The sequence below is a fragment of the Ursus maritimus genome, assembly GCF_017311325.1.
Source record: "Ursus maritimus isolate PB19 chromosome X unlocalized genomic scaffold, ASM1731132v1 scaffold_X1, whole genome shotgun sequence".
Classification (NCBI taxonomy): domain Eukaryota; kingdom Metazoa; phylum Chordata; class Mammalia; order Carnivora; family Ursidae; genus Ursus; species Ursus maritimus.
In genome coordinates this window covers 15,216,391-15,238,726 of record NW_024423319.1, presented here as the reverse complement: position 1 = coordinate 15,238,726, position 22,336 = coordinate 15,216,391, and positions in this window count along the sequence as shown.

Here is a 22,336-nt window from a genome sequence, read left to right as displayed (position 1 = left end):
TCAACTCAGAGCCAGAGTAGAATGGTGGTTGCCAGGAACTGGGGAGAGGGGGATTAGGGAAATGGTGAGATACTGGTCACAAATGTATAAACTTTCAGTTATAAGATTAGTAAATTCTGAGGATCTAATATAAAGAATAGTGACTTTAGTTAACAATACTATATTGTATACTTGAAATTTGCCAAAAGACTAGATCCTAAATATTCTCACCACCCAGAAGAAATGGTAACTATGTGAGGTCATAGATGTGTTAATTAGCTTGATCGCGTGGTAATCATTTCACAATGTATAGGTAAGTCAAATTGTCACATCGTATACTTTTAATATATATATTTTCATTTGTTAATTATACCTCAATAAAAGCTGGAAAGAATAAAATGAAGATGGCCATGTGAAGACACAGTGACACACAAGGAGAACACCATGAAGGAAGCTGCAAGACAAAAAAATGCAAACATTTGCTGGCAAACCAAAGCTAGATAAGACAAGAAAAAAGAGAGCATGACCCCATTGACAACTTCATTTCAGAGTTCTAGCCTCCAGAACCCTATGATGATATATTTGCTGTTGTTTAAGCCACCCGGTTTGTGGTATTTTGTTACAGCAGTCCCAGGGAGCTAATACACACTCTTTGCAGAGCTTATTAAGAAACAGCTGAATAGGTTCTGCAACTCCCAGTGTTTTAAGCTTATATAAGCATAATACTAGAGAAAAAGATGCAGAATGCTGGAAACCGTGCATCAGTGGTCTTATCGAGATCCACCCTACTGAAGAATGGAAAGGAGAACTTCCTCACTCAGAAGATCTGTGAAGGGCCCAAGAAATTCACTCAGAGATTGGAAGTGTCTGCAATGAAGAAGACAGGTATCTATCTTGTCAGATTTCTCCTTATGCTGGTGGTTCTTCAAGTGTGATCCCAGGACTGGCGTTATCATCATCATCACTTCAGAACTTGTCATGTAAAATTACTGGGCCACACTCCAGACCTACCAAATCAGAAACTCTTGAAGTGGGTTCCCACCATGTATGTTTTAACAAGTTCTCCAGGCGATTTTAATGAACACCAAAATTTGTGTGCCTCTGATTTATGTGGTGGACTTGCTGGTTTACCCCCATGCCTATTTCAATAGGAAGAAAGAGAACTGGAGAGAAATTGCTGGGTAGAGAGTGGGCAGCAACAGCAAAGCAGATACTCTCCATGGGCATAACAAGGATGCATTAATTTATCATGGATCAAATAGGCACTATAGAAGATTTTGAGGCATACTGCTTTTACTATAGCCAGAAGGGCAGGCTGTAGGATGAGGGCAAGTCTGGCAGCAGCATGCTATGGGGTATTCCCCTGAGTGTGAAGAATGAGGGTGTGTTGAAAAGGTCTGGCTGGTGTGAATTTACCATAAATGTTCACTTCAGTCTGAATTTAGAACTCTTGTATAGCACCCCTCAAAATATCTTCTCTTCTAGAAAATAGGTTAACTTAACCCCAGGGCTTTCTGTGGTGCTGAGCTGGCAGGCAAGTACAACCTGGTCCTCACTATAGAAATTGGTGGGCTAACCAGTCTGAGTCTGACAGATCCTGACAGATGGAAAGTTGTTGCTATCATTTCTGTATATGAAAGACAAATTTTTTTATGTCAGTAGTTTGTGAATTAAAAATTGCAAATTTTGTTACAACTCACCTTGACTAACACAGCTTTCTTTTCTTTTTTTTTTTTTGGAGATAAGAGAAACATGTTATGATATGTATATTCAGAAGCTATATACAGATATATGATGCTTGTCAATTTATACCCAAAGCTGAAATACAAAATGCAGGAAGTAGTTCTTGAATGGTTGCATGTGCATGGGATCAGAAAACCAACAATTTAGTCTAGAAACCAAATTCTAGACAATGGTGGGCCTTTGGATTAGAAAAAATTGGATTGGATGCCAAAATGGTGGGCCCTTTGGGTGGGAGGATGGATGAAATAGGTGATTGGGATTAAATAGTAGACCTATCACGATGAGCACTGAGTAATGCACATAATTGTTGAGTCACTATATTGTACACCTGAAACTAATTTAAGGCTGTATATTAACCATACTTGAATTAACATAAAAACTTAAAAATGAAATAGAACAAAATGGTGGGCCTTTACATAGAAGCCACTCATTTAGGTGATGAATAAGAAGCCACAGGCTAAATAGGTAGAAAAATTAATTCCACGGGCTTAAAGATTTAGGGTCTAAAGGAGTCCTCTAAACCATACCAATATCCTCTACAATTGCTCTGCAAGTGGTCAACCAGCCCTCTAGTAACAATGAGTTCCCTGCTTCCTGAAGCGGACTGTACTATTTTTGAACAATGTTATTGCTCTGAACTGAGCTTTGCTTCCCTGTAACTTCTACCTATTGGCGTATTGGTGGAGAATTGGGAGAATAAATACTGACTGAATTGAATAGAAATTTGTCTTGAGCCAACCCCCTGAGGCCACACCAATTGACTTTACCCAAATTTAGGACATTAGTCATAATGAATGTTATATTGAAATGCATATTTGTTAATATCTTAAGTGTGGCAGAATAAGTTACCTAGGAGACTGAACTTATCTATGTACCTAGGAGATTAAATAAAATATAGATACGAAATATATTTGTAATAGTGAAGTACTACACAAATTTAATGGGTACTGTCACAGCAATGACACTGTCCTTGGCATGAAAATTTTACCAGGACAAACAGTAGAGAAGGATTGATGTTGCTGTATAAGTTCAAAGAGAATGTCCGTACTACCACTTTTTTTGGTAGATACTCATGTTTCATTTCTGTTTTGTTTCTATCTCTACTCAGCTGAGTCACAAAAAGAAGGAATCAGGCGATTATGTAGATACTGGAACAAATAGGAGTTGGTACCATGTGCTGGAGATTCAAGGTGGGCAGTTGTTTGGGTTAGGTGAGTATTAGGTAAATGAGGCCACTGTTGCACATGGTATGCAGTATTACGACATTTGTTGTAAAGAGAATTTGAGGAAAGAAAATTGGATGTTAGGAAGTGATATTGCTGATGTATCGGGCCACTTTATGACTTGAATATTTATCCCTAAGGAACCAACATGTAGATATCTGACCAGCCTAGGAGGCCCTCTCATCCAAACATTTTATCCCACAAAGGATAACACATTAACACATGAACTTGAATTAGTCTGTTAATGTTGGGATGCTGGGAAGATGATTCCCCACTAGCTGGAGAAAGAGAAACAAACTCATTAGCTATTGAAGACAGTTGCAAGGATGATCTTTTTAATGCAAGAGTCCTACTTACGTTTACATGTTTGCACACCTGTGCTTATACAACTTCATGCCTTCTCATCCGGGGCTTAATCAACTTCCACTTAGTGACCCAAATGAGTAACTTAGTTGCCTTCGGGTCTTGACAGCCTCTAAGAATTTTCTCTTTTTGAAATTGAAAGTGTTTTCATATAAAATATGGTAGGAAGTAAAAGAAGAAAACAAGTTGAGACCAAACTTTAAAAACCTAGTAAGTGTGCCCAATAGTAAAAACTGTCATAATAGAGGCATCAGACTGACCAATAAAAAAATCACATTATGTCCCATGGGAGATGCTATGAAAGGGGTGGAGGAAAAGGAAAAGCTGCAAAGTACAAGTGTGGTAGTTCTCTCCCTAAAGGAGTTTGCTTGGTTGGGAAGAGGAAGTAAAATCTTTCCCCTAAATATGTCTTTCCAAGTATTAAGAAGTCAGTGATTTCCATGACATATATAAGCTACTAGATTTTATTTCATCCCACGTAATTAAGTAAACAAAGGGTTTTACTTTCTTGTGCATAATGAATAAATCTTATCTTTTCCACTAAGTGTTACTCATAAGTAAAATATGTGGAATTTAAAATATGAACAATTTAGAAAGATTGTATGCTTCTATGACATTAATATTTAGTTAGTCATATAACTTAAAACTGATTTACTCGTAGCAAAAGGGTAGGAAGTCACCATGGCGCTCATCTGGATCATCCTCTTATTTTACAGAGAGAAAATTGAGTTCCTTCGTATCCCCCACATAACCCAGGGGACTAGGCGGGCACCAGTTCAAGCTAGCCTTTTGGCCTTCAAGGTTTCACTTGGTCAAGAGATTCTCTCCAAAGTTGTTTACTTCAAAAACAAACAGTAAGGATAGTCTAAGAAGGGTCCTTGAGGGAAAGTTCAAAATACACAAAGTGACCCAGTTACAAAAAGCAAGTTTAGTGGTGCAGAATCAGTATTATTGAAGATAAATCATGCCTAGTTTCCAGACCTAAGTGGGTCAAGGTAAGAATGGGAGCATGTTGGGGGCCGTGATAGCAAGGAAGGGCTATTTTTTCATACATCATGGATCACATCTATTAGTCTGTGGTGAATGATACCTGAAGTGAGCTGGGTTAAAAGAACAATCTGAAAAGAAACAGATGCATATGTGGCTTTTCAAAATTAGCAAAGACTAGAACCCAGACCTGATTCCTAGTCCAAAGTACTCTCCTCTAAACCATTTCTAAACACATTTATAGAAATACTCAATGTAGATTAGATGACACAGCAATACATTCCAGAAGTTTTCTATCATCTGCTTTTTTCTTTCTTTCTTTCTTTCGTTCTTTCTTTTTCTTCTTTCTTTCTTTCTTTCTTTTTTTCTTTCTTTCTTTCTTTCGTCATTTATAGCTCAGGATAAGAAAATTACAGCTGCATCGACTCACTGATATAGCTGATAATTTTAGCACCTGCCACATTTTGCAAGTGCAGGACTGGACTTTTCATTATGTGTAAGTCTACAGTCTAATTCTGCAGACTGGTCACACTTTTTGTAAGAATGTTTCAGAGACTCACTTGGAAATCTGATTCATCCCTACATTAGCTACACTTAGAAATGAAATTCTTTTGGGGTTTTCTTGGTGTTTATGAGAGGCATTGAATATTGCACATTTGAAAACATATTTGAAGTTTTGCTGAGAGGCAGGAGATGAATTCACACAGGGAAAGTGGCTTTTTGGTAGAAAAGCTCTATGTTGATGATAGGCGTCAATGACAATTTGTAGTTTGACATAAAATTTAAGCTGACTGGATGTTCAGAGATAATTCAATCAACAGTTCCTCTCTTTTTTGAAGTGAAATGCTTTTCGGTATACAGTTTACTTGTGCTTTCTATTGAACTTAAGAAATAGAATATGGGTCTGATCAGTCTGTTCTTCCACGTTTAAGTGTTAAGACCATCCTATCCAAGCCTTAATTTTTAAGGTATGCCATTAAAGCTGTAAATGCAATGAACATAAGGCTCCATTATTTTGGTATTTTCTTTAGCCATGCCGTTGTTGGAGTATTGAGAGCAGCACTGATCCATTACTGACTATTGCTTTCCTTCCAGGGATCTGATTGCTATTATGATTAGAAGAAATTACCATTTTAGGCAGAAAAGAGTTGTCTATTTAACTGCTGGCCCTAGTATCACATAGTGCTAGAAAGGGCTTATTGGTTGTCAGCATTTGTTGTTAATAGAAAGAGAAGCAAAAGGTAAATAATGGGAGGGTGATTAAATAAATTTGGGGATCTGCCTTCTTGTTCAAGACAAGTACCATGGTGTTTTTATCAGCTGCTAGCTTAGTAATTGGCAAATAGTGATTACAAACACATGCCCACCAGAAGCATAAATAAATGAACAGAATTCCATGTACATCTCTCCCTCTGCATCTTATGTTTTGTTTGTTTGGGGTTTGGGTGTGTGTGTGTGTATGTGTGTGTGTGTTTTAGCAAGTATCATTACATTCTGAGTTCTAAGTCATCCCTAGCCTACTTCCTGTCATTTGCTTCAAAGAGAGATCAATAGGCATTTGAGGAATCCATTGAAGATTTTAAAAGTACCCACCACAGTTCAATCCAGTAGCATCACCTAAGGTGCATTATTAGCGACCGTGTCTACAATACGCTTAATAAAGTTCAGTTGACTCTGTCAGACTACAGGCTTATTTATAAGTTATAGGGGTCAGATATAAGCTTTGGTATGCCAGCTCACTGGACTATTTCATATAATAGCCGCTTCTCAAAATCTTTTCATAGATCTGGGTAAATTTCCCTCAGAAACTCATAAACCGGAAGGCATCTCTTAACCTACACAACCGTATATGTCCTCTGTTTCCTGAGAAGTTACATTCTTCCAAATATTCTGATTATCTGGTTCCAAGTTCACAGAAACTCTGACGACTCGTTCTTTGGTTTTTCAGATAAGCTGTTTTGTTCAGCAAGATAGTGTGTTTTCTGCAGCAGCAATATGTTTTATAAATGGATTTGAAATCTTCAGGTATCATCAGGATCCATATCAATTCTAAGGTCTTTAACTGTGCCCAGATTCCCCAATTTTCATACAATTTATTCAAAGCCAAGGAAGAGACTCCTTAGAGCAAACCTAGCTGTTCCCATTGCTTTGAGACTAGGCATTTCAGCACTGTTAATTCTAGTGTATGACAGCTCTGATTCTTACTAACCAAAGGCCTTTGCTTTTTATCTTCACTTTTTCCCTTAATTCGGGGTCTATGCATTGTAGTCTTGAAACTCTCAGCTTGTTTTAATAACAGTTTGCGAAAAGCCATGTAATTGTCATCCACATGCAGATACCACCTTAGGAGGGAGCCCCAAGCTTTCTGCCAGGGCTTCTACAAGACTGTGGCCATCCCCCTGGGATGAGTGAGAAAAAGTATGAGAGAGAGCGTGAGAGGGGGGAAGATCAGAGGGAGAAGCAGACTCCTTGCTGAGTGGGGAGCCTGATGCAGGGCTCAATCCTGGGACTCTGGGATAATGACCTAAGCAGAGGGCAGGCACTTAACTGACTGAGCCAACCAGGCATCCCAAGAGTCAGCCTTTTTGTTGCTGGAATCAGATCTGGAGTGAATTCTGAAGTGAGGTATGCATGAGCTGTTACCTACTAGTGTCCCAATGCTTCAAGTTTGGCACTGGCCAGTACACAAAGAAGGGAATAATTTGCCAGCCACACCTGGAAAGATGCCCAGAACATCTGTGAACCCTAGTTTTGAATGTTTCAACTTGACAGTGTTCATCTGCTAAGAGCTGTAAGCTGCTTCTTCCCTGATATTCATATGCACAGTTCCTATACCCTGAAAATGGCATCAACATTGAAAGTGACAGAATTTCAAGATCAACAATTATGACGACAAAAGTCAGAATTACTGCCAGGTCCTTTACAGACCTCCCTCCACTAATCTCCAGCAGTGGGGAGGCCTAGTTTCTGAATGGTCATTGGACTACTCTTTCCAGACTATTTCTGACTTGTTAACTTCGGGTCAGGTCATTAAGGTTATTTTTTTCTTTTTTGAACAATCCTCCAGTAGTTTTTCAAATACCTCCTCTAGTGTCAACAGAATCCCAAGAGTGTTTCATTACTTATAATGGACAAAATGTTACCTGTTGATAGTAGTAGAATTCATTCCAGGACTTGTGTTCACTTCTGGCAGTCATTATTAAATTCGTTTTCCCACCTTCCCACAAGCAGTTAAATGTAACCAAAGAAAAAACAACTACATAGATTGGTCTCACAGCCAGGACCCCCAAGTGGGCCTTCCCTCTGTCCAAAAATCCTACTGCATTTTTTCTGGTCCTTTTATGCTTAGTTTGACACAGTCTCACTTATTAATATTTGCTCAGTTATTATTTTACACCTCTCCATTCTTTTTTTTTCTTATCCATTTATTCAACAAATATTTATTGAGCACCTATTATCTTGCTAACACTATTGACACTGTTTTCCCCTATATAATTATGTAGGTTGAAGGTATACAGTGTTTTGATTTGAAATACTTACATAATGCAAAAAATGATTACCACTGTAGTATTAGCTAGCATCTCCATTATGTCACATAATCACCATTTCTTTCTAAAATTTGTTTGAGTATAGTTGATGTACAATGTTACATTAGTTTCAGGGGTCCAACATAGTGATTGGACAAGTTTACACATTATGCCACGCTCACCACAAGGGTAGCTACTGTCTGTCACCATACAACACTATTACAATATCATTGACTACATTCCTTATCCTGTGCCTTTTATTCCCATGACTTATTCATTTCATAACTGGAAGCTTGTATCTCCCTCTCCCCTTCTCCCATTTTGCCCATCCCCCCCACTCCCTTCCCCTCTGGCAACCATCAGTTTGTTCTCTGTATTTATAGGTCTGATTCTGCTTTTTGTTTATTCATTCGTTTTTTTAGATTTTTTTAAAATAATTTTTTATTATGTTATGTTAGTCACCATACAGTATATCCTTAGTTTTTGATGTAGTGTTCCATGATTCATTATTTGCGTATAACACCCAGTGTTTTTTTAGATTCTGTATATGAGTGAAATCATATGGTATTTGTCTTTCTCAGTCTGACTTATTTCACTTAGCATAATACCCTTTAGGTTCATCCATGTTGTTGCAAATGGCACAATCTCATCCTTTTTATGGTTGAGTAATAGTCCATCGTATATACCCACCACATCTTCCTTATCCATTCTTCTCTGATGGACATTTGGGTTGCTTCCATATCTTGGCTATTGTGAGTAATACTACAGTAAACATAGGGGTACATATATCTTTTCAAGTTAGTGTTTTCGTTTTTCTTTAGGTAAATACCCAGTAGTGGAATTATTGGAACATGCAGTATTTCTATTTTTCATTTTTCGAGGAACCCCAATACTGTTTTCCCCAGTGGCTGTACCAATTTACCATTTCTTTTTTGTGGTGAGAAAATTTAAGATCTTATGCACTCACAAAAATTAACTTGAGATGGATTCAAGACTTAAACATAAGACCTGATACCAAATAACTCTTAGAAGAAAACATAAGGGAAATAGCTCCTTGACATTTGTCTTGGCAATGATTTTTTTTGTATATGACACCAAAAGCATGAACAGCAAAAGCAAATATTAATAAGTGAGACTGTATCAAACTAAGAAGATTTTGCATAGCAAAAGAAACAGTGAACAAAATGAAAAGGCAACTTATGGAATTGTAGAAGATATTTGCATCTTCTCCATTCTTATTTTTTTTGAGAGAGAGAGAGAAAGAGAGAGAATGTGCATGCGCATGAGCAGGGAAGAGGGTAGGACCTGAGCCGAAATCAAGAGTCAGATGCTTAATCTACTGAGCCTCCCATGTGCCCTGTACCTTTTTCATTCTTAATCCATAACATTCTCACCTGATGACCTTGGTTCCTAGTTCAATAAGAAAATAGGAGTAATCAAAAGAGAAATCCAGGACACCTAGGTGGCTCAGTCAGTTAAGCGTCTGACTCTTGATTTTGGCTCAGGTCATGATTTCAGAGTCATGGGATGGAGTCCCACGTTGGACTCCACACTCAGCATGGAATCTGGTTATCCCTCTCCCTCTCCTCTTCCCCCTGCTCATATGCTTGTGCGCTCTCTCTCTCTCTCTCTCTCTCTCAAATAAATAAGTAAAATTTTAAAAAAAGAGAGATCCTATGTTCTTGCCATCCAAACTGTCAAACTACCTATATCTATATCCACATAATCTGCCCTCACTTTTGATGCAATTAATTAACTAAATGTGCTGAGATCTAAAACCAAACCCCTCTAGTGATGCAATAGAGTCCAACCTCCTTGCTTGCAGAAGGACTTCACTGCAGGAAATCTTTCTCCTGAATTATCAATTATTCACCTAGCACACCATTCCTATTATGCAAACATCTTGGAATGGATCTCCTCTTCAAACAAAAATTAAACAAAAAACCTCCCTCAATGTCACATGCTCTTTAAGTTATTATCTACTTCTCCATCCCTTTTTACAGGCAAATGCACTGTTCAATCTTCAGTCCCTTTCTCATTCACCCTCTCAGTAGCATTTGATACAATTGATCACCCATCCCTGGAAATACTTTCTTCCACTGTTTTCCAGGACACCATTGTCTTGGTTCTACTTTTCTCTCTCTGGCTACTGCTTTTCAGATTCATGATTTCTTTATTGTCTTCACTTCTAACCATAAGAGTGTCCCTGGCCTCTGGAAACCCCTTCTCTACTAATAGTAACTCCCCAGATGATTACCTCCATTCTACCAATTCCTCAGACAAAAAGAAACATTGCATTATCTTTGATCCATCGCATTCTCTCACCTCCAAATCCAATCCATCAGCAACTCCTGTTAGTACTTTCTTTAAAATATATTCAGAACCTATTTCTGACCTCCTTCACTATCCCATAGCCCAAGCCACCATCACCTGAATTAATGTACTAGCTCTCTGGTTTCCCTCATTCCATTCTTCCCCAATACAGGCTGTTCATGCAGCATCTAGAGTGATCCTTTTAAAATATGAATTAAATCATATCCTCTAAACAAAACTATCCAGTGACTTCCCATATTGTTCAGGTAGAACCAATAATTGTACAATATTCTACAAGGCCCTGCATGAGGTGTCTGCCTGCCTTCTTACCTCCTTTGTTCTCTCTTCCTGTACTTTACTCCAGTCCAAGCAGTAGGCCCCCTTGGTGTTCCTCGAATGTACCAACCACATACCTTCCTCAGGGCCTTTGCCCTCATCATTCTGTGTATCTAGAAAGTTCTTACCTCAGATAATTATGATTTGCTTTCTCACTTTGTTCAGGTCTCTGCTCAGTTGTCGCTGTAGATGAGTATATTTCTGCATCTACCTTATAAAAACCAACCAATCACCCTCTATTTCACCAATTTAAAAAATTATTTTACACAACACTTTTAGATGTGTTTGTTTTCTGACTATTGCCCTCCCTATACAGTAGAATAAAAGTAAGATTTTTTCCATTCATGTAAAGATTTTTTTTTGTTTAGATTCAATTAGCCAACATATAGTACATCATTAGTTTCAGATGTAGTGTTCAGTAATTCATCAGTTGCATATAATACCCAGTGCTCATCACATCACATGCCCTCTTTAATGCCCATCACCCAATCACCCCATCCCCCCACCTCCCCTCCAGCAACCCACAGTTTATTTCCTATAGTTAAGAGTCTCTCATGGTTTGTCTCCCTCTCTGATGACTTCCCATTCAGTTTTCCCTCCCTTCCCCTAATGATCCTCTGCACTGTTTCTTATATTCCACCTATGAATGAAGCCATATAATAATTGTCTTTCTCTGATTGAAAAAGTAAGATTTAGATCTTGATTTTCTTTAGTACTATACTCATAGTGTCTAGGATATTGTTTGGCATAGAGTAAGTGCTCAATAATAAATATTTGTTGAATAAATGAATTAATTCCCACCTTTCATTCATGTATTTCTCCTCTTACTACATCTCTGAGCCTCAGAGCCCTTACCCTTTGTGTTTATTCCCTCTGTCCAGGCTTTTTGCATGTATGGCTCATTCTCAGATCTGAGATGAAAGCTCTTCCCACCAGAGAGGCTTTCCCTGATCATCTAATATAAATTATGCCCCATCCAGGTGTCTCTCCATCCCACCATCCAGTTTTATCTTGTCCATAACACTTTTTGCTATCTGCATTCATCTTGTATCTTCCTTTATTTGTTTATTGTTTCTTCCCCAGCATATCACCAGCAAGTAGGGTAGTATCTGCATCTAATTGATACAATGATTATTGAATTTAATGTGTTCTAGAAAAACTGACAGTTCTCCAAAGTTAACTCCAGCTCTGCTTCTCTCAGGCAGTTTATTACCTTGAACCATTGTTATTACTTCTCTAGCTTTTTGGCAAAAGGGAATCAATGCATTGCACTGCCAGGGCATATGGGAAACAAGCAAATAAGAACTTTGTTTTGTTTGCTACTTTCCCTTTAAATTTGCTTTGTTGGACTGTCTATTCCATGCTCCTGACTGAATACCTGCTCTTCCCACAGATTTATGGTTATTTTCAGATACTACATGGGTCCCCAGTCTCATGCTTCCAGGTGATTTCAAGGTAGAATTTCTCTCCTCTGTTCCAGCTCAAGCCTCCAGTCGGGAAATAGGATGTGTCTGGGTTTGTTTTTGTTTGTTTGTTTGCCTGCTTTGCATTTCTACATCTCTTTCTCTGCTTGGTAAGTAGGGCTTGGAATAGAGATGAAGCAATTGAAAATGTAGTATAGTCACATTCTTACTTGACTCGTACCACAATGGACAACTACTGATATATTCTCTGGGGCTGGAAAATATTTAAAGTTAATTCTTTCTCCCTTATCCTGGGCCAAGTATATGCAATAGAAAAGTCAAGGATTGACTAATTCAACTGGTAAAGATGCAGTGGTATAATTTTACATTCAGAGAACTTATCATGTTACTAAAGAAAGTTATTACTTATTTATTACATAACAAAAGAAAGGAAGACTACTCAAAGGTACGGGTTCTCCCTGGTCCCTGTCCCACACAGTAAAAATGATATTGAAACAAAGGGGCTAGGTGACTGCATGGGATACCCCATTGTGGAGGAGCCAACTGTACTATTTATCAACAGTTTATATTCTACAGCTCTGTTCTGAGGGGGGTACAGGGCAGAAAGCCCCTATCTCATCAATACGTGGGAGGTGCTGAGAAACTGTCACATGACAGCCTCCCAGAGATGATAAGGAGGCAAATGGGAGATGGTCTTGGTGCAGCATTTCACAGATTTTCCATCCCCTTGTGTTCCAGGAGTGTCACTCTGCATTCTGCCAAGACCCAGGGAGGCTGCAGTTCAACCGTTTGCCTGTGGGGCCTATGCAGATACATGCAGGGTCATTGAGGTGCCATGGTGGAACCTTTCCCTGTACTTTGTTGTTCTTCTTGGGTTCTTCAGCAATACCCCACCCTCATACGGGTGATCTCTACAGTTTTCTTGAGGCTGTTGATATGCTTTGCTCCAGTCTGTCTTTCACTGCTCTTTCTAAGCCCAGTGAATTTCCACCCCAGTGTCAGGACCATGTCTTAAGCTCTCAGTTATGCCTTCAAAGTTCTTCCCCACAAGCTTTAGGCGAGGGGCAAGCACCTCATTCTCACCCCATAGTAAATGGGACTCATTGCAAACTCTTATCTTTCTCTAGCAATCCTTTTCTCAAAACCTCTCAGTCTCTAACTCATGATCCCTTTATATAGCCTCTAATGGATGTGAGGGGTTTGAGATTTGTATGACCTAATTATTCACACTTGCTTTGCATCTAGGTGTGGGACTAGGCTTGATTTTAGAATTTATCAACCTTGGCTCTTTGCCTAAGGATCCATTTTAATATCATGTTATACATAGTTATCTCATTCTAAATAAATTGTAATTTCCAGAAAATTCATATCACTGATCAAATCTTCAATCAACGACTGTAATTTATTAAAGTCCTATAAGTCTCCTTGGCATGGACTTTTCAAATTATTAGACTGTTGAAGGAGAGATGGCAGCTCTTTATCTTTTCATCTTTATCCATAAGGATTTGGTAGTACGCATTCATCAAATTCAGCAGAAAAAAACAAGATTCCCTAGGAGACAGACTAGAGCAACTGAAATGGGAAGATGAGGGCAGGAGGTCCTATTAGGATTAACTATAAGTGAGCTATAGCAAACTACCGTGCCTCCCACAGAATTTGGCACTTCATCCCATTTGGGACACACATCATCCTCTCCTTCCTCATCACTTCATGGTGAGTCATTGTAGCAGGTGGGATTGTAACTTCACTCAGAATGGCTGAGTTGACCAAAGCAGGTTGAGAAACTCTTTAGGGAATTTTTAACATGGGGTCCAGTGTATTGTTAATATGGCGTATCTATTCAGAATATAATAATTATTCTTCCATTCATTCACTAAGGACACGTGTATTGAATAGTTTACTATTTTATTGGCACAAGTTTGAATTTGATTTGATAATTTCCACTGGACAAGCATTTGGAATATGGGACTCTGAGATTAAGATGATATCACTAAATACTAGCTCCTTAGGGTGTTGTGCAAATGTCATTGGGCCGTGTTTGTGGACTGTTCTGTAGCAGATGGAGAATACTGTAGCTCTGTTTTATGTAATCCTTCCTCAGTTCTGTGCACATATATCTCAGGCATGGAAACAGAAAACTTCTAGCTTCTGCTTTTCTCCTTATTTTCTCCTTTTGCACTTTAGGTACTAGGAAATTTTCAAAATAAATACTTTTTAGAACTAGCTTACAGGACCTGGTTGCAATCTTACAAACCTATCATGTTGCAGACCTCAAATGGCTGAAACCTTCTGCTCATTTACCATTTTCTAACCTTCCTCAGTACCCCCGGTCTTTGTAATGTTAAGATTGGGGTGCTTTTTTTGGCTAATCTTTTTATAATACTCAGATTCTTCCTCATCAGAATTAGTTTAGTATGCAAGTTCTGTTTGTAATTTTTAGCATGTCACCCTTGGTTCAGCAGCGTGAACTTTGGTGGCATACAGTTTTTAAATTTAGTGTCGAAGGTAAGTGGATTAAGAAGTCATTTTCCCAACACTCCTTTTCTGGTTGCTCCCTGGTCATCAGAGTAATTAATTTCCTGAAGATATTCTCAAGTATTCCACCTGCCCAGAGGTTTTAAATCAGTCTGTAGTGTCTTGTAAATTTTAGCATCAGCCTGTTCACAGGTATTTCTCATACCTGCAGTGAGGTAAGTGTGCTTTCCTCCATATAGCAGTCTTTTCACGCTTTTATTGCTATTGTCCCAAACATCAAAATGACTCTATTTCATATGTGAACATTACTCAGATCATAATCCAAATAAGTCAAGTATCACGTCTATAAACCATGGGTTAGCAAGTTATAGCCCATGGACCAAATTCAGCCAGCTGCTTGTTTCCATACATGAAGATTTATTGGAAAACAGCCATGCTTATTTCTATATACATTGTCTGTGGCTGTTTTCCCGTGACAATGGAAGAGGTGAGTAGTTTTGAGAAAGGCCTAAAGCCCACAAACTCTAAGATATTTACTATCTAGACCTCTACAAAAATGTTTGTCAAACCCTGCTCTAAAAACACAACTGATGTCATTAAACAAAATATTCAAATTCTCATTCTCCCATACCCTAATGATTGACTTGAAATTTGTCCTTCAGGATAATTCAAAGTATCCACTGGCAGTTCACGTGTCTATGCTGGTTACTTGTTGTGACTGCTTCCATGTTGGAAATCTGAAGTCTCAAAGGGTTGCAGCAGTTATGGATAGGCCTCCCTGATTCAAAGCCCCAGCTATACTAACATCAACTTTTCAGCACAGACATAGACAGTTGTACACATGTGATATTTTGATTGAGAGGAACTGATTGGCAGAAACTTCCAGGCCTGTTAGAGCAGTGGTAGAGTCCATCACGCCCAGTGCAGTAATGATAGTTACTGGCAGGGAGTTGCTGTACCCAGCAGAGTGGTGGGAGAGGTAAAACTACTATGCCTAGGTGAGAAACAGTTGCAAAATATTCACTCCCAGAGATTTCACATCATATCTACCAAACCTTAGAGATAGATGTCTAGGTAAACTACAGCACTAGTTCTCCTTCTGACTGCACATTAGAATCTCCTGGAGAGCTTGTAAAAAATACTAACGCCCAGGCTTTGTGCCATGCAAATTAAATCAGCATCTCTTAGGATGGGCCTGGGTATGGTTATTTTAAAATCCCAACTCTGAACTTGTTTTTAGAGAGTAGTTGGCATTGAGTCTAAGCCCCCAGATGTCATTTCCCATTTGTTACAATGGTATCATTTCCGACAAACACTAATGACAACCTCAGTTTTCAGAACAACAACAATAAAAAAAAAAAAGACTGCTTGTAAAATGCCACAATTCCACCTTATATACTTCTCTTTTCTCCTTTTGGCTATTTCAGCATCTTGGCTGGTTTTCTCTCTTTCTCAGTTCATAAAAACATCAGCAAGGAACATTTTGTAAAGTTTCCATTCAGATTAAATTAACCCTGATAGATATGTTCAAATGCGTTGTAAATTGTTATGAAAATCCCCATAACTGCAACTTTAAAGCCTGACATTGGCTGAGCACCACTTATGCATTCTCTGTGGCCCCAGATCCTTTCCATACATGATCTCATTTAATCATCATAACATCTTAAGCCTTCATTTGTCCATTTTACAATGAGAAATATGAAGCAAGGAAACTTTAAGTGACTATCCCCAGTCCATCCAACTAAATAATGACAATATCAGGAAATGAACTCGTAAATATCTGGCTCCAAAGCTCATGTTTTTGCCACTACTCCCACGATACTGCTTCAAACCTTTGCAGTTTGCTCGTTACTGGCCCCTTCACGAGGAATGACTTAACTTCAGCCTTCACTCCCAAGCTCAGCCTTTCTTTTCAGAAAAGGAGTTCTCTCTTCAAAAAGACAAGGATCGCACTCCTCAGCTACTAAGTTTCAGAGTCCTTGAACATCTTTCTTCTTGTCCTTATTGCCATTCTTTACCACCTTATGGTATATACTCAGACAAATCTGAAAGGAAGGGAGAAAGGAAGGAAGGGAGGAGTCTGAGTGAGCCACAGCTAATACAGATGAATCATTTCATCAGAGTGTTTCTACACATTGGGGAAATGGATTCTGAGGAAATGTTTATTAATTATAACAGCTAACATTTAGAAGGTGCTTTCTAGGTGTGAGGTGATTTGAATAGTTTTCATTTAACCCTCTCAACAACTGTACAAGGGAAGTACTCAAAAGATCCTTGTTTTCCTTTCAGACCTTGAGGCACAGATCATTATAGCAGCACAGCTTTAAGTCACCCAGCTAGTAAGGGGCAGGTATAGGGATCACACTTTGGTTCTACATTATTTCAGAACCCATGCTCTCAACCACTTCTATGCAATAGATCTGTCAGTGTATAGAAAGAATTTCTATATTATGAAAATGATACTCTAAGGCTCTAATATCTCATTCCTTCAATAAGTGTGAAAAAAAGTTTCAGTAATACAAGATTGTTCAACTAAATCACCGTTTCTCAAAATGTTCTGCAGAGCACTACTTATAGGAGCTGCTCTGTGGAAATAGGTTTCCTCAGTCAATTACACTGGTGACACACTGCATACTAAATCTCCTTCACGGAGATTCACCAGGTAAATGTACATATCCCAGATTCTGAAAAAATCTTCAGGAAACACACACGCACACACAAACAAACCATGCAAAATTACTTTAGCTCAGTATTTTCAAAAGATATTTGACAATGCAAGATCCATCCCCTAGCTATATTATAATCCTAGTGAACTGTTGTTCAGTGAATTAACATTGAGAAATGCCGATTTAAGTCATTCGACCACTTAAATGATTCAGTTGTAAATTGGACAACTCACAAAGATTACACTGATAGTACCTAAAATGTCTGAAAGTGTTACATTTAATAAATTTTTCTGGAGGTAAATCTGTTTTACTTACCTCCCATTCCCCCCACGCGTGTGAGTGCGTGTGCGCGCGCACACACACACACACACACACACACATACATATCATTACTACCACTACCATATATTTTTTCTTGGAACTCCTGTTTTGGCTGACTGAAATATAATAAGTCTGTCATACCCCCTGTCTCTCACTTCTTTCTGTGAATCCCCCAGATAAAGAAGGTGTCTGTGATAGTTATGAAAATGTGCCAATCATATCTCCTGCTCCAAGTTGCACAATTGACAGATGGTCTCAGCAGCTGCATTCTAAATCCAACACTACACTTGCACTGAGGTCACATTTCCCATGGTCTTCTCTCAGCTAATGAGAATTGAACAAACACTATGACAGGCTTATTCCTACAAGTTGTACAGCTTCCCACTGGCCTTACCAAAAGATACTTAGAATTGCCCTATAGTCTGAGATCTCTGTCTATTCAATCTTCATTCCTTTTCTCTCTCCTTCAGAGGGGTTAGATCTGTATCACAGTCTGATGGCTTCCTCTTTTGCTCCTACTGTGCCCTTTAGGTTTCCCTAATAGGCATTTCCAGAATAAATCCCTCAATATCTAACCCCATTCTGGCATCTGCTTTTCAGAGGGTGTGAGCCAACACAGTGTTCTTCTTCCAGCCAATAGTCCAGTATATTTTTCATACATCTAGATTTTTCTATTTCATATTTATAAATCCATGACTTCAACTGAAAAGTATAAATTATATCTTATTTGTATCAGTATTCTTCAATGTCTAGCAGTATTTGGGATACGCAATAATGGATGAAAGGGTAGAGATAAAGAAAGAAACTTATATCAAGATAAAGAAAGAAACTTATATCAAGATAGCAGCACAGGAGGTCCTAGACCTCATCCCCCCTCCACAGAAAGGCTGACTTAACAGTCTACAGATGAAAATACCTTTGTGAAAGCTCCAGAGATTAGTTGGGAGGTTTCAGACCCCAGTAGAGAAGAAAAGTCAAGAACAGCCATATTGAGAACACTAAGAACCATTTCACTCTATCCATACCAACCCTCCCCCAAGCTGGCAGACTAGTGTAGAGACAGACTGTCTCTGTCCATGATTTCTCCTGCAGGGGAAAGACTGAGTGAAGTGAGTGTCTGGCATCCCCAACCTTTTGAGACATTGCTTGAGAGGTCGGCTTCTTTCTCATCTCACCTAGTATACAGAGAGAATCAGCATAGCTGAATGTCTGGGAGCAGCTAAAAACAGAATAGAGGCCACTGACACATGGATTAAAACAACCAGTTTGCATATTGTACTGGTGGGCCTTCCCACAGACCCTGTCAGTTAACCTGCCCACAGACCCTTCTAGCCAGGCCACACATGTGCAGACGCCAGCAGCCATCTATCCCACATGCACTCCCACAGTCAGTGCCCCACATGGCCCTGCAGCCAGTGGTCCAGGCACCACCAGAGAAGGCTTCCTATGCACCCTTGTGGATGGCACCCCATGTGTCCCCACATATGGCATGTGAATGCCCCTACAGACAGTGTTTGGATCACAGAAGCTGCCTCATCCCTGCAGAATTGGAAGGAGACAACTCTGAGACTGCTCCTTTAGGAAGGCAGGAGAGTAGCGGAGCTTCTACCCATTGTCCCTGATCTCAGTGTATTGCCCTATAGAAAAGGGTCAGGTTACTCTCAACACTCAGTATGCCTCTGTGGTGTAGGAAGAGGTGCAAAATCCTAAAATATCTCCTTCAGGATAGAGGAAGAGAAGGGGAGCTTGCACCCAGCATCCGTGTTTCAGGGCATTCCTTTAGGGAAAAGGAGTAGGTGGCCTCAGCACTTGAAACAGCTCTGTGGGATCAAGAGTAGGCAGACAATCCTAAATCTTTCTCCTCAGGAGGGAATGAGAGGAGTGGAGCAGGCACACCCACAGAAAGGAATTAGGATATCCTCCAGAATCTCTGGCTATGATGATGGGTGAAGGGCTTACCTCCATAAACTAGTTTGTAAAAACTGGAGAGGTGACTACTTCTTCAAATGGACAGACACCAAAGCAAGGTTATCACAAGGAACATGAAGAATCAGGGAAACATGACAATGCAAAAGGAACAAAATAAAGTTGTAGTAATAGATAAAAAAGAAATGGAGATCTAGAAGTTGCCTGACAAAGAATGCAAAAATAATTGTCTTAATGCAGCTCAGTGAGCTACAAGAGAACACAAATGGATAACTAAATGAAATCAGTAAAACAATACCTGAATAAATGGGAAATTCAATAAAGAGATAAAAGCCATAAAAAAGAACCAAACAGAAATTCTGTAACTGAAGAATACAATGACTGAACCGAAAAATTCAATAGAGAGCTTCAACAGCAGACTTCAAGCAGAAGAGAATCTATGAATACCAAGATGATATTTGAAATTATACAGAGAAAAAGAACAAAACAAAAAAAGAATGAAAAGGGTAGAGAAAGCCTGTGGGACTACTAAGACACTATCAAGCCAACCAGCATATATATTATGGGAGTCCCAGAAGAACAGAAAGAGAAATTAGCAGAAAGAGAATTGTGAAAGCAGCAAGAGAAAAACAACTCATCGCATACAAGAAAACCCCTCATTAGACAATAAGCAGATACCTCAGTGGAAATCTTGCAGGTCAGGAAAGACTGAGATGATATATTCAAAATATCAAATGGAAAAAACCCCTACCCACCAAGAATATTATATCCAACAAAACTGCCCATTAAAAAAATGAGCCTGGGTGGCTCACTCACTTGGTTAAGTGTCTGACTTGTGATTTTTGACTCAGGTCATGATCTCAGGATGATGAGATCTAGCCCCTTGTTGGGCTCCACACTTAGCGGGGAGTCTGCTTGAGATTCTCTCCCTCTGCCCCTCTTCCCTCCTTTCAAATAAATGAATATATCTTTTTTAAAAAATGAAGGAGAGATAAAATGTTTTCCCAAAGAAACAACTGAGGGAATTCATTACCACTAGACCTGCCTTACAAGAAGTACTATAAAACATTGGTATAAAAATTTTAAAAGACACAAATAAATGGTAAGATGTTTCATGATCATAATTGCAAGAATTAATGTTGCTAACATGTCCACACTACCCAAAACAATCTACAGAGTTAATGTAATCCCTGTATAAATCCTACTGGCATTTTTTACAGAAGCAGAAAAAATCCTAAAACTTATATGGAACCACAAAAGACTCTGAATAGTGAATATAATTTTGAGCAAGAAGAACAACGCCGGAGGCATCACATTTCATGATTTCAAAATGTATTACAAAGCTACCATAATCAAACAGTATTTTACTGGCATATCAACAGACATATAAACCATTGAACCAGATAGCACAGAAATGAACCCATGTATATACCATCAATTGATCTTTTATAAAAGTGCCAAGAATATACAATGGGGGAAAGGATAGTATCTTCAATAACTGGTATTGGGAAAACTGGATTTAATGCAAAAAAATGACATTGGACTCTTATCTCAAATCGTACACAAAAATTAACTTAAAACGGGTTAAACACTTAACCATAAGACCTGAAAGTATAAACCTCATAGAAGAAAACATGGGGATAAAGCTCCTTGACATTGATCTTAGCAATGACTTCTTGGATATGACATCAAAAGCACAGGCAACAAAAGCAAAAATTAAAAAGTGGGACTACATCAAACAGGAAAGATTCTTCATAGTAAAGGAAACGATTACAGAGAGAAAAAGGCAATCTACAGAATGGGAGAAAATCTTTGTAAATCTTATATCTGATAAAGGGTTAATATCCAAATTGTATAAGGAACTCCTCCAACTCAGTACCACCCACCAATTTTTTTTGTATGGGCAAAGGACCTGAATAGACGTTTTTCCAAAGAAGGTATAGAAATGACCAACAGGTATATGAAAATGTGCTCAACATCACTAATCATCAGGGAAATGCGAATCAAAACCACAGTGAGAAAACCTCACACCTTTTATCAACAGCAAAGATAATGAGTGTTGGTGAAGATGTGGAGAAAATGGAACCTTCATACACTGTTAAATATAAATTGATGCAGCCATTGTGAAAAAGTTCCTTAAAAAATTAAGTAGAACTATTATTTGATGCAGAAATCCCACCTCTGGGTGTGTATCCAAAGGAATTAAAATTAGGATCTCAAAGAGATATCTGCATTCCATGTTTATTGAACCATTGTTCACAATAGCCACAACATGGAATTAACCTAAGGGTCTGTAGACAGTTGAATGGATAATGAAAATGGAACACACACACACACACACACACACACGCACGCACGCACACACAATAGGAAGGAAAAAAGGAAGGAAGGAAAATAACAGAAAGAGGGCTCTTTCCACTTACCAAATGAATTACATTGGCAAGTTAACTTGATCGCTTAGGATAGATTTACCTTTCTGCAAAATTGTATCAATAATACCTGTTCTACTTACCCTGCGTAGATATTGTGAATATGAATAAAACAATTTGATGTAACTTTTCCATTTACCTGAGCACATGGTGCTTTCTAGAGCTACTCCCCATTCCTTCATTTAGCAAATATTTGCTGAGCTCCTTCTTTGGGTCATGCTTTGCTTGAGGTGCTGGGAATACATAACTCCGAAGGAGCTTATAATCAAGTGTAGGATACTAATACAGATAGGGAAATATTTAATGTTGAGATAGTGATTGGGTGATGTTCAACGTGCTCTAGGTACACCTGACCCAACTTGTGAGACGGTGGGGGTAGGGATTGGCTTTATGGAAGATGTGGCACCTGAGTTGATTTTTGAAGAATCAATAAAAGTCAGTAAGATAAAATATGCAGTAAGATTAAATATGTGATATGAGTATTCCAGCAAAGGGAAAAAACAGAAGCAAAGCAGCAGGGAAGCTAGAGAAAACATGGCACATTCAGTAATTTTAAATAGTTTTGTCAGGCTAGGACATAGGAAGCCAGGAGAGAAGGTGATAGCAAGAGCAGTATCTCCATAT